This window comes from Indicator indicator, chromosome Z (assembly GCF_027791375.1).
Source record: "Indicator indicator isolate 239-I01 chromosome Z, UM_Iind_1.1, whole genome shotgun sequence".
Classification (NCBI taxonomy): domain Eukaryota; kingdom Metazoa; phylum Chordata; class Aves; order Piciformes; family Indicatoridae; genus Indicator; species Indicator indicator.
Window position 1 is genome coordinate 78,648,194 of NC_072053.1, and position 11,345 is coordinate 78,659,538.

Here is an 11,345-nt window from a genome sequence, read left to right on the forward strand (position 1 = left end):
TCAAAGGCAGGGAGTAAATTCAATCCTATTGTCACAGTGAAGGAAAGTAGACTCTGAAACAGTGACCAATGTATTCATCAATGACCTGGATCAGGGAACAGAGTGCACTGTCAACAGCTTTGCTGATGACACCAAACTGGGTGGAGTGACTGACACACCAGAGGGCTGTGCTGCCATTCAGCAACACTTAGACAGACCGGAGAGTTGGGCAGGGAGAAATCTAATTAAATTCAACAAGGCAAGTGTAGAGTCTTGCACCTACGAAAGAACAACCCCATGTAACATGGAACGAGGAGGGGCAGGTCCTGCCTGACCAACCTGATCTCTTTTTATGATCAGGTGACCACCTGGTGGATGTGGGGCAGGCTGTGGATGTGGTCTGCTTGGACTTCAGCAAGGCCTTTGACACTGTCCCCCACAGCAAACTCCTTGCCAAGCTGTCAGCCTATGGCTTGGACAGCAGCACTCTGCGCTCCTGTCCAAGGATTAGGAACTGGCTGGATGGCCAGGCCCAGAGAGTGGTGGTGAGTGGTGCCACTTCCAGCTGGCAGCCAGGCACTAGTGTTGTCCCCCAGGGATCAATGTGGGCCCAATCCTGTTTAATATCTTTATTGATGATCTGGATGAGGAGATAGAGTCCGCCATTAGTAAGTTTGCAGATGACACCAAGTCAGGAGCAGGCATCGATCTGTTGGAGGCTAAGAGGGCTCGGCAGAGGGACCTTGACAGGCTGGACAGATGGGCAGAGTCCAACAGGATGGCATTTAACAGGTCCAAGTGCTGGGTTTTGCACTTTGGCCACAACAACCCCATGCAGTGCTACAGGCTGGGGTCAGAGTGGCTGGAGAGCAGCCAGGCAGAAAGGGACCTGGGGGAACTGATTGACAGCAGCTGAACGTGAGCCAGCAGTGTGCCCAGGTGGCTAAGAGAGCCAATGGCATCTTGGCCTGCATCAAAAATAGTGTGGCCAGCAGGAGCAGGGAAGTCATTCTTCCCCTATACTCAGCACTGGTTAGGCCACACCTTGAGTACTGTGTCCAATTCTGGGCTCCTCAATTTAAGAAAGACATTGAGATACTTGAACATGTCCAGAGAAGGGCAACAAGGCTGGTGAGAGGTCTTGAGCACAAGCCCTGTGAGGAGAGGCTGAGGGAGCTGGGGGTGTTTAGCCTAGAGAAGAGGAGGCTCAGGGGAGACCTTATTGCTCTCTACAACTACCTGAAAGGAGGTTGTAGCCAGGAGGGGGTTGGTCTCTTCTCCCAGGCAACCAGAATCAGAACAAGAGGACACAGGCTTAAGGTGTGCCATGGCAAGTTTAGGCTCTAGGTGAAGAGACAGAGTAATTGGCCATTGGAATGTGCTGCCCAGGGATGTGGTGGAGTCACCATCCCTGGAGGTGTTAAAAAAAAGATGGATGTGGCACTTGAAGCCATGGTTTAGTTGTCAGGAGGTGTTAGGCAATAGGTTGGACTTGATGATTTCTGAGGTCCTTTACCAACCTGGTTGATTATGTGATTCTGTGATCAGTATAGGTTGGGGACTGACCTGCTGGAGAGCAGTGAATGGGAAAAGGACCTGGGGGTCCTACTGGATGGAAGAATGACCATGAGCCAGCAACGTGCTCTTGTGGCCAAAGAAGGCCAATGCCATCCTGGGGTGTATTAGAAAGGGTGTGGTTAGTAGGTCGAGAGAGGTTCTTCTCCCTCTCTACTCTGCCCTTATAAGGCTGCATCTGGAATATTGTGTCTGGTTCTGGCCCCCTCAGTTCAGGAAGGACAGGGGACTGCTTGAGAGAGTCCAGCATAGAGCCACAAAAATGATAGAGGGAGTGAAGCATCTTCCTTATGAGGAGAGACTGAGGGAGCTGGGCCTCTTTAGCTTGGAGGAGCCTGAGGGGTGACCTCATTCATGTTTATAAATATGTAAAGGGCGAGTGCCAAGAGGTTGGAGCCAGGCTCTGCTTGGCGATGCCCAATGACAGGACAAGGGGCAATGGGTGGAAGCTGAGGCATAGGAAGTTCCATGGAAACAGGAGGAAGAATTGTTTCACTGTGAGGGTGACAGAACACTGGCACAGGCTGCCCAGGAGGGTTATGGAGGCTCCCTCTCTGGAGATATTCAAAACCTGCCTGGATGCATTCCTGTGTGACCTGGTATAGGTGATCCCACTCTGACAAGGGGATTGGACTGGATGATGTTTCAGGGTCCCTTCCAATCCCTAATATTCTGTGATCTTACAAAGGTGTGTTTGAGAAGATGTTCATTGTCCTTATGTTCTGTATGTTCTGGGCAAATTGCAGAACAAACTTTTGCTTCTTGCGTTTTCCATCACTTCTCCTTTAATGCATCAATTATAACAAACACGAGGAACATTTTATGAGAGTTTCTGATATATGACATAGCATGTTATCACAAAGTAGTTTGTGTATCGGTGCTCTGACTCGCAAATATACATGCCAGCCCTGTTGTTGAAAAAGCAAGTCTATCATGAATCCCTCTACAAATAGTATTTAAACTGCAATGATTTACTGAGTGCAGGTGTATTAGTCAGGGCAATAAGCCCATGATCCTTTCCTTTGTGGAGCTGTCACATGGGAAACATGAGAGAATTGTCAAATAATTTACATCAATATACCAATAAGAAAGGAGAAGGGATATTAAATATCTGTCTTTACACTCTTTCCTTTCAAGTATTCAGTTGTTTCTGAAGAAAACAATGGGATTGGACCACTTCTGCTACAAAGACAGGCTGAGGGAGCTGGGGTTGTTCAGCCTGGAGAAGAGAAAGCTCCAGGGAGACCTAATAGCAGTACCTGAATGGGGCTACAAGAAGGATGAAGAGAGATAGTTTACAAAGGCCTGTAGTGATAGGATGAAGGGCAATGGCTTCAAACTAGAGAATAATAGATTTAGATTGGATGTTAGGAACAAGTTCTTTACCATGAGGGTGGTAGAACACTGGAATGGATTGCCCAGGGGGGTCGTTGAGGCTACATCCCTGGAGATGTTCAAGGTGAGGCTTGATAGGGCTCTGGGCAAGCTGATCTAGTGGAGGATGCCCCTGTTAACTGCAGAGGGGGTTGGATTAGATGACCCTTGGAGGTCCCTTCCAACCCAAACTTTTCTATGATTCTATGAAAAGTCCTATATAATAGATAGTAGGATAAAGGGAATTCAAACATCATGTGAGGAAAAAAAACAAAAGTTAATTTTCTAGCCCTCTAAAATAGCTTTACCCACCTTCCATCATTTCTGTGAAAATACTCTTCACCAGACTAATACACCTTCCTCAAGATTAGCAGCAGGGAACACCTTATGTGATACTGTTTGCATGCAGAGAGATATTAAAAGAAGGGAAGAGTGTAGATGGATAGGTGATATGTTAAAGAAGTACAGATAAGCAGGCAAGATATCATAGATTAGAGCTGAGGTATAAGGGATTAGACTTGAGTTTGTAAGATCCCTTTATAGATCTAATATTAAAATTATTAGCTGAACTCAGTGAAGGTCCATAGTGACAGGCAATGCAAATTGTAGAGGAAAATTAGCTTTGCTTTGATGTTTAAACATGAACCTAACAACAGAGCTACAGCAAGATCCCTCATTTATAAGGAACAAATTCCAAGTACCAGATGGAAACAAGCATCAATGACCCAGGGGAATTTGTGTATCACCAGTTCATGCCCATATTTTGTGACCTGTGTCCATCTCTGTTCATGTCTGGCCACCATAGCGAGGATGTGGCATGGAGATGTGCTGAATTTGGCCTTTTATGATAATGAGTTTTGCTGATAAGCAGCCTGCTTATCTTCTCTGATCATTTCCAAAGGCAATGAACAGGTTCAAAGCCACACATTATTGAACTTTAATTAGGAGGCTAGTTTGCATACATTTTAAATGTTAATCACTGGTGAACTTTGATGGGTCACAACCTGCTTACCACTGGAACAGTTTGTAGCTCTCACTGCCTGTTGATGCAGAAGCCAAACAGGGTAGGATGTGCTTGGACAGCATAGCACTCTTTTCAGAAATGTACACAAATGGAAAGGTATTAGACAGAGAATCTGAGCTGATTCAAAAGCTACTGTGTTTCTTCAGACATTACCTACTACCTATATTTTCAGATACCAGTTTTAAAAAGGTAAGTTGCCTTAGATAAACTGCACTGAAATTGTATTTATTATGCTATGCTTACAATGAGTGGCAAAGTGCTAAACATATTGCAACTCAAATTATGGACTAAAAAACTGAAAAAAGTTCACTATCAGAATAACAATTAATTAGCACCTTCCATTATTCTCACCTGCTTATATACATATATAAAGAAAAAGAAAAGGCACTTTGAAGGACCTGTTTATACATTTTAATGCAGCTTGCCTGATGAGGAAGTACAAACACTTGAAAAGTGCAGTTATATGAGGTGCTTGAAGATAGAAATTATTTCCTTAAAGTGTTTAATCATGCTTTCCAAAACCACTTCCTCAGGTGACCTAATCACATAAATCATAGTAAAAGGTTAAAGACGAAGTTCAATTGCACCAAATTACATGTGATAGTTTCTCTGAAATGGATTACTTTCCATTAAAGAGTGAACTCATTCCACTAAATAACCATACTCTTTGCATGGCCTCTGGACTGAAAGCTGTTACTCTGTCACACGCTTGTATGGATGGACTTGTTGCCTGTTAAAATCCTTCTGCATGGGAAAATAACAACCAATCATACAGCCCCTTTAGTCTAGAAAGTATCACTTAACTACTGCCTTACTCCATGCAATGAAAATGTCACATGTGACATTATTTCTGCAGAAATTCCCTGAAACTCTGCTTGTTTAACAGCAGGAGAAAACAAAGCATAGAGCTACAATGGGAGACCACAGAGCTGGGACATCTCCCAGTCACAAACCTATGAACTGCACTATCTTCATCCTTCCAGCTCCTGCAATGGATGTCTCTATTGCAAACTTCTTCCTCTTGTGTATGTATTTGGGGCAAACTCAGTGTGTCTGGGAGGTAAAGTTTGGAAAGCTAAGGAACTTCCAAAGAACAAGACAGCCACTACATTGTGCTGGCATTATACTGAACAACAGTCAGTGCAACTGCCCTCTGTGAAAGACAAAAAAGTGCTCAGACTAGGGAGTAATTACAAAAAGAAAGATACCATCTGTTTAAAAGTTGATAATGCGATAAGAAGAGAGGGGAAACAGTAAGACAGAGCTCACAAATGTGTTACACTGCCCCTACATTTAATGGCAGTAAAAACACAAGCCTCAAGAAGCTTTCATTACGTATATCTTAGAAGATATTGGATACCAGTCAAATATTTTGGCAGTCACAGAGTAGGTGGCAGACACAAATGAAGTGACAAAAGTTGTGTGACATTATGGCAGAAATATATCAGCTAGATGGAGCCTCTGTAAGATCATCCCCAAGGACGATAACAATTTTAATATTCAAAATCTAATCTTTGGATTTAAAGGTCAGCATTCAGTTCAAGAAAACTGGACAAGGTTCATATCTCTGATAAATGCTCTAATTTCAGGTTCTCCTTTCGGTTCATATAATGGTGCACACTTCAAAAAAGATATCTTTTAAATGTATTCCTTAAGTAAATCCAGGTACTGTAATGTATAATTTAAGCAAACAATGGCAGTTAAAGAACTTAGTCAGGCATCCGAAGTAATATTTATTTATAACAAACTTCCCTAAATTTCCACACCATAAATTACTACATAAAAAGATCTTAGAACAACCTTTCTGAAAAGCAGTACCAGGGAGCTGCAATATGCAGTCAAAATATGATTCACACAATCACAATTTTTTCAAGCCCTATTACAGGCTAAATTTTTGCTATCCAGGCAACACAAAGGAGCTGCAGTACATGTGAGAATCAAGCCAACACACTGTCACGCAACCAGTTCTCTGCTGGTAGCCTGCTAATTACAGAGCAGTTTCAGTAGAATACTGTAATTCTTAACAGTTAATTAGGACTTTATAATGTAACTTTGATAGCACTACTTGAGCTTAATTGTGAAAGAGGTAACAGACTTGTCCCCATAGTAAAGAGAGTAAATACATCAGTACAGAGGAAATCATATTAAGAAATAAAATAAATTTAGTTTAGCTGTCATGCGAGTAGTAATTAATACCAAAGGCAACAAAGGTCATACCAGATTAATAATGTTTTTAAAAGGCATAATATCTAGTAAGATATTTGAACTGTCCACAGCTGGAAATACACTAGTCTTAGGGAAAAAAAAAAAAAAAAAAAAAAGAAAATAAAAGAAAAGCTAAGCAACAGGGGAAAAGATTGTGAACCCTCCATCAGAATTTCATGTTTGTTATGAATTTGCACATCTGTGTGTATATGGGTAAGCATGGGCACACCAGGGCTTGTCAACATCCTGAGCCAGAGATGAAGGCTATGCCCCTGGAATCTGCATAAGCAAGGTGGTAACAAAACGTGGAAGTCTTCCCATCTTTGCAACTCTGACCATGGTCTTGTGGATTCCTCAACAGCAACTGTGGCCAGTTATGCAGGTTGCATTGAATTCTTGAAGGGGCTGTAACTGTACATTTCATTTGTGGGGACATAGTTACTTGGAACAGGTTTTCCTCACTGAGAAGAAATGTGGCAGTATGAAAGTCAGGCAGGGGAAGGAAAGGGAATGGAAAGGAAGGCAAGGGAAGGTAATGAGGAGCAGCATCTTGTGGAGCTGGAGACAGTTCCAGGGGCCACGGGCCTTCTTCTCTGGGGGTCTTTGGGCAAGCAGCCCCTGCACCAGCTGGGTGCAGAGGCATTGCAGCCTCCGGCCTTGCTCCTCCTGGGGCTTCTCCTGCAGGAGCAGGTGGAGATGGAAGACAAATGGGACCACCTCCAATGTTTTGGATTCTTCCTCCACATTGGAGACTGCAGGGCTGCTGGAGCAGGCCAGGATGGGGACAGGAGTCCTTCAGCAGAAAACAGTGGGGCTGGGGCTGGTTTCAGGGCCGTTTTCATCCTTGAGAGCAGCAAGGGGCCCCTGCTGGGGCCAGTGGACATCCCTTGACACACAGGCGCATGGAGGTGGTGATGAGCCATTGGACAAATAGTGTCGCCTTTTCTCACAGGGAGATCTCTGCTCTGGGCACCAGCATCTCCTCATCCAGCCCCCAGAGGCACAGGTAGCCCACAATGCTGCTCTCCATCAGACACACCTCCTACCACTGGTCCTTCTAAACTAGACCAAGCTCCCATCACAGCCACAGTGTCTGGGGCTTGATGTTATTTGGATGGCTGTTGAAAAAGACTGCACAGACCTCAGGAGGGAAGCCACCCACCTGAGGCATAGGGTCCAGCACTGCAGCCCCATCCTGCTTGTCCATGCTAAGCGTAAGGGAATAGGACTTGGAGAAGAAGATGGCCTCATCCTAGCTGTCTTTAGCCCATGGCTTTGTAGGGTCTGTGTCATCAAGTAATCATCATCTGTCCACACCAAGAATGAGATGTCTGTCAACAGCAGTCTGCACAGGAGACAGTTTGGCTTCTGCCATGTCCATCCAAACTTGGTGGAAGCAAGATAACATCATCTTCATCATTGCACCAAATACAGGAGCTCCACTTCTCTTGGTGGCCATACTCTCTGTGTGCTGTGGTGGGCTGCAGAGGATGAGGAGCTGCTCAGTCTTAAAGGTACTGCAGCTGCGGGTGTGGTATGGTGCAAAATGGAGACAGGCTATGATCACTGCCTGTCCCAGGAAGCAGAGGAGAGGAAATGCCCAGGCCCCTCAAGAAGGACACTTTCATGGTTCCTCAAGCCCTATTGCCTGCCCCATGGCCACCCTGGGGGGATGTGGCAGGTGCTGGCTTTCCACACCAGGTATGCTCACATGATTACCAGTGACAATCTCTTCTTTGCATTCAGAGTCTCCTTCATAACTAAAAGATTTTAAGCTTTCAGGACATTAAAGGAGAGACCTAAAATTTGTCCAAACATCCTCTATTCTGAACAGCTTCATGTTCCTTTACCCCTAATTCAAAGTGAAGCAAGGGGATAGTGACAAGCACAATACACACTTCATGCATCTCTTTAAGCAATTATAATTAATGAATCTCAGGAAAGAGGATTCAGAAGGAGATTAATGATGGATAGTTAGCTGCCTGTGCTCTGTGCTATATTATGCTGCCTGGTCTTTTTATCATGCTTTTAGTGCAGTTTTTCTGTACGAGTGGCTCAGGCAGTAGCTTAAAAATGAGGAAAGCTGAAGATTTTGGCTAGGCTACCACAACCCTTCTCATTGCAATTCCCTCTATTCCATGTACTTGTGAGTAAATTTCTCTGCATTTTTGAGAAATACTTCATAGCATTACAAGATTGTTGGTGTGGGGGAATTTCAGCTCACACTGACACACACAGGAAAGGTTCAGGGATTCAAAATTCACATTCACTCAGGCTGAGAGACACAGATGTGCACTTACAAATCACAGTCATGCAAGAGGACAAAGTGATTCCTACACCTCTGCAGCTTTGTTCTTATCTCATCAGGTTCTTCATTCTAATCTTCCAGTGTAAACACGACTTTCAGCCATTTCACATCCACATGGAGCAGAAGAATTTAATCTAAAAGGGGGGTGTTCCTTTCAAAAAGAGAGGAAGAAATTTTTTCCTTTGCTCACACCTCTGTCAAGCCCTTGTTTATTAGTTTTACCTGAAAGTGTAATTCTCCAGATCCACTAACCTTGAGAGCACTGGCAGCAGAATATAATTTTTCACTGTTGATTCACTGCTGTGTCACCACTTTAAGGTGGGAAATGGACCCTGCTAGGCTTCTGTATGTCAGGCAGTGTACCCAGAAACATCCACTGCACCCATGAGAGCTCTTCTGTACATGTGACATTCTACTCTAGCCTGCTGCTGCTCTGTGCACGTTATTATATACCCACAAAAGGTTCAGGGTGCTCCAAGTTCATCAGACCAAACTGGACATGTGGACAGACATTAATCTGTCAGTCATACATGTGTATATTATATATTCCATATATGGAATATATGGAGCATGTTCCTTTCAAATCAGATAGCTGGGACTGAGCTTTATGCTTTGTGTACAAAACTATGATGAAAATCTAAAAACACATAATCTGGGGCAACAGGAAAAGAGTTCTTACAGGAACTATTTGTGGGAATAACTGCTTGAAGAAGCATGTATTATAACAATCCCAAGTTCTGACAACCTCAGCTTTATAATCCAGTGAGCATTTTCATACTACATCCTTTCTGCTGCTGTCCTATCTTATGCTTGGCTTGCAAACCCTCCACCACAGTATTTTTTCTTTTTGTTCTGAGTCATCATAACACCAAACGCAATGAGTACAGATGTTTACTAAGCTGGCAAGACACTATTTGTTGTAACACTAAGTGAAGATTTGTTGTTAGGTCTAATACATGCTGAGCCTCAAAACAAAGTGCATCTCTATGTGTTACTCCAGCTTTCCCCTGATTTACAGCAGCATAAAACTAGAGTCAGCTTGAAAATACTGGACCCATTTATATCACTTCAGGAAATTGGTTTTAAGGCAATATATTGTACCTCTCCCAGTTCTGTCTGTCTCAGTGGCTCAGCATGTTGTGTAAGATTTTTATTCCCATATCTCTGTTGTGGTTACACCTGAAACATTTTTTTCCCTCAGTTTTATGTGTTTGTCAGCTCTATCTCTCATGCTACAGTGCAGCTGAGAGGATATTCACTACAATGCAAGGGAGCAGGAAAAAAGATCTATGTATCTTTTAAATCACAGCAGTAGGTCTTCATTAGGTCACTATTACATTGGGAAAACACTCATCTTTAACTCTGATTGACTGTAATGGAGGGTAAGGCCACTTAGCACTAATGTGAGGTACTCAACAGGCAGAAGGACTGGATCCTAGAGGCTTCTATGTAGGAGTCAAGGAGAGTTTCTGTCATTAGATGCAATGGAAACTGAGCCAAACTCCAAACAACCCCTCTGGGGTCATCTAAAACTGGAAATCACTTCTTTCACATCTCCACCTCAAATTTCAACCAACTGGGGGAAAAAAAAAAAAGTTTACAATCCAGTGTAAAGAATCCTGAATAACTGAATTTAAATCAAAGGACTGCAACAACTGAAGTGTACAGGATAAAGTGGTCTAGGAGATAGCTTCTAGGTGAACGATATCCGCCTTATAATGATCACATTATGCACAAATCATTAATTAAATGTGAGGTCTGGTGTTAGTTGAATCACCCATGGCATTTCTTTAACATGGAGAAGGTATTCCTTGCCTCTTCTAGTCAAAGAATAAAACATGTACATGCCATATTCTTTTATAAGCATAAATCAAAATAGCTTCACCTGTATCCAGCAGAGTATGACTTTTTAAAGAATACTATGCACCAAACCAAGGCTGTTGCCTTGTATGATCACAGAGTTTCTACTTGCTGCATTTAAAAAACTCGAGTAGCATTTTTACTGTGTAAAAAAAAAGGTAATGAATTTTCAACTTGTGATGCTGGAAAATACTCTCCCCAGACTATTTCTTACAAATCTAAAAACAGATCAAAATTCTCATTGACTGTGTCCTTTACCCAAAAAATAAGCTGTATCTCTTACTACAGAAAAGTCTGTCTCTACAATATGAATTCTGCAGTATGAATTCTAAAGAAGTTTTGCAATCTACCTTTGAATTCTGTGGTTTAAGCTCATCTGCCATTTCAAACACAGACTTCATTAGACTCTTGTTTGCCCATGGACAGTGGGCTCATCACTAAATCAACTCACTGCCTACTTTCTTCATTTTATATCATGTTGCTCCCTGACTGCTTCCTCCAGTAATTTTCAGTTTAAATGTAAGCAGATGTAATTGATAGCGTAAAGAGAGGCATAAATTAAATGGAGGATTACCTTTTGCTGGGTTTGATAAAATATGTTTCAGAGACAAATGGAAGAGACTATTCTAACTGCCTTCCCAATCCCTACAAAGGGATCACTCTGGTGTAGATCCTTGTTTCCTAATACTTCAGCTGTGTTGTCACTAACACACGACCAGTTTTAAAAAAAACCTTCCAACATTTGCAGAGAGCTGCAAAAAATCCAATATCAGGGCCCACTGATACGATTCCATTGTTTGACTAACCAATATTGTCTATGTTAGGTGGATTATTTTTAATATGTGTATATAAATAGGAAGTCAGGTTGATAGGTAAGTATACAGATACACTGATAGGTAAGTAGATAAATATGTATGTGTGTGTATTTAGCATTCCTATTTTACAACAAATCAGCTGGGAATTCCTTGTATTTAGTAGTTTGATGCATCATGTAGCTACTCATGCAGAGAAATTAATGTA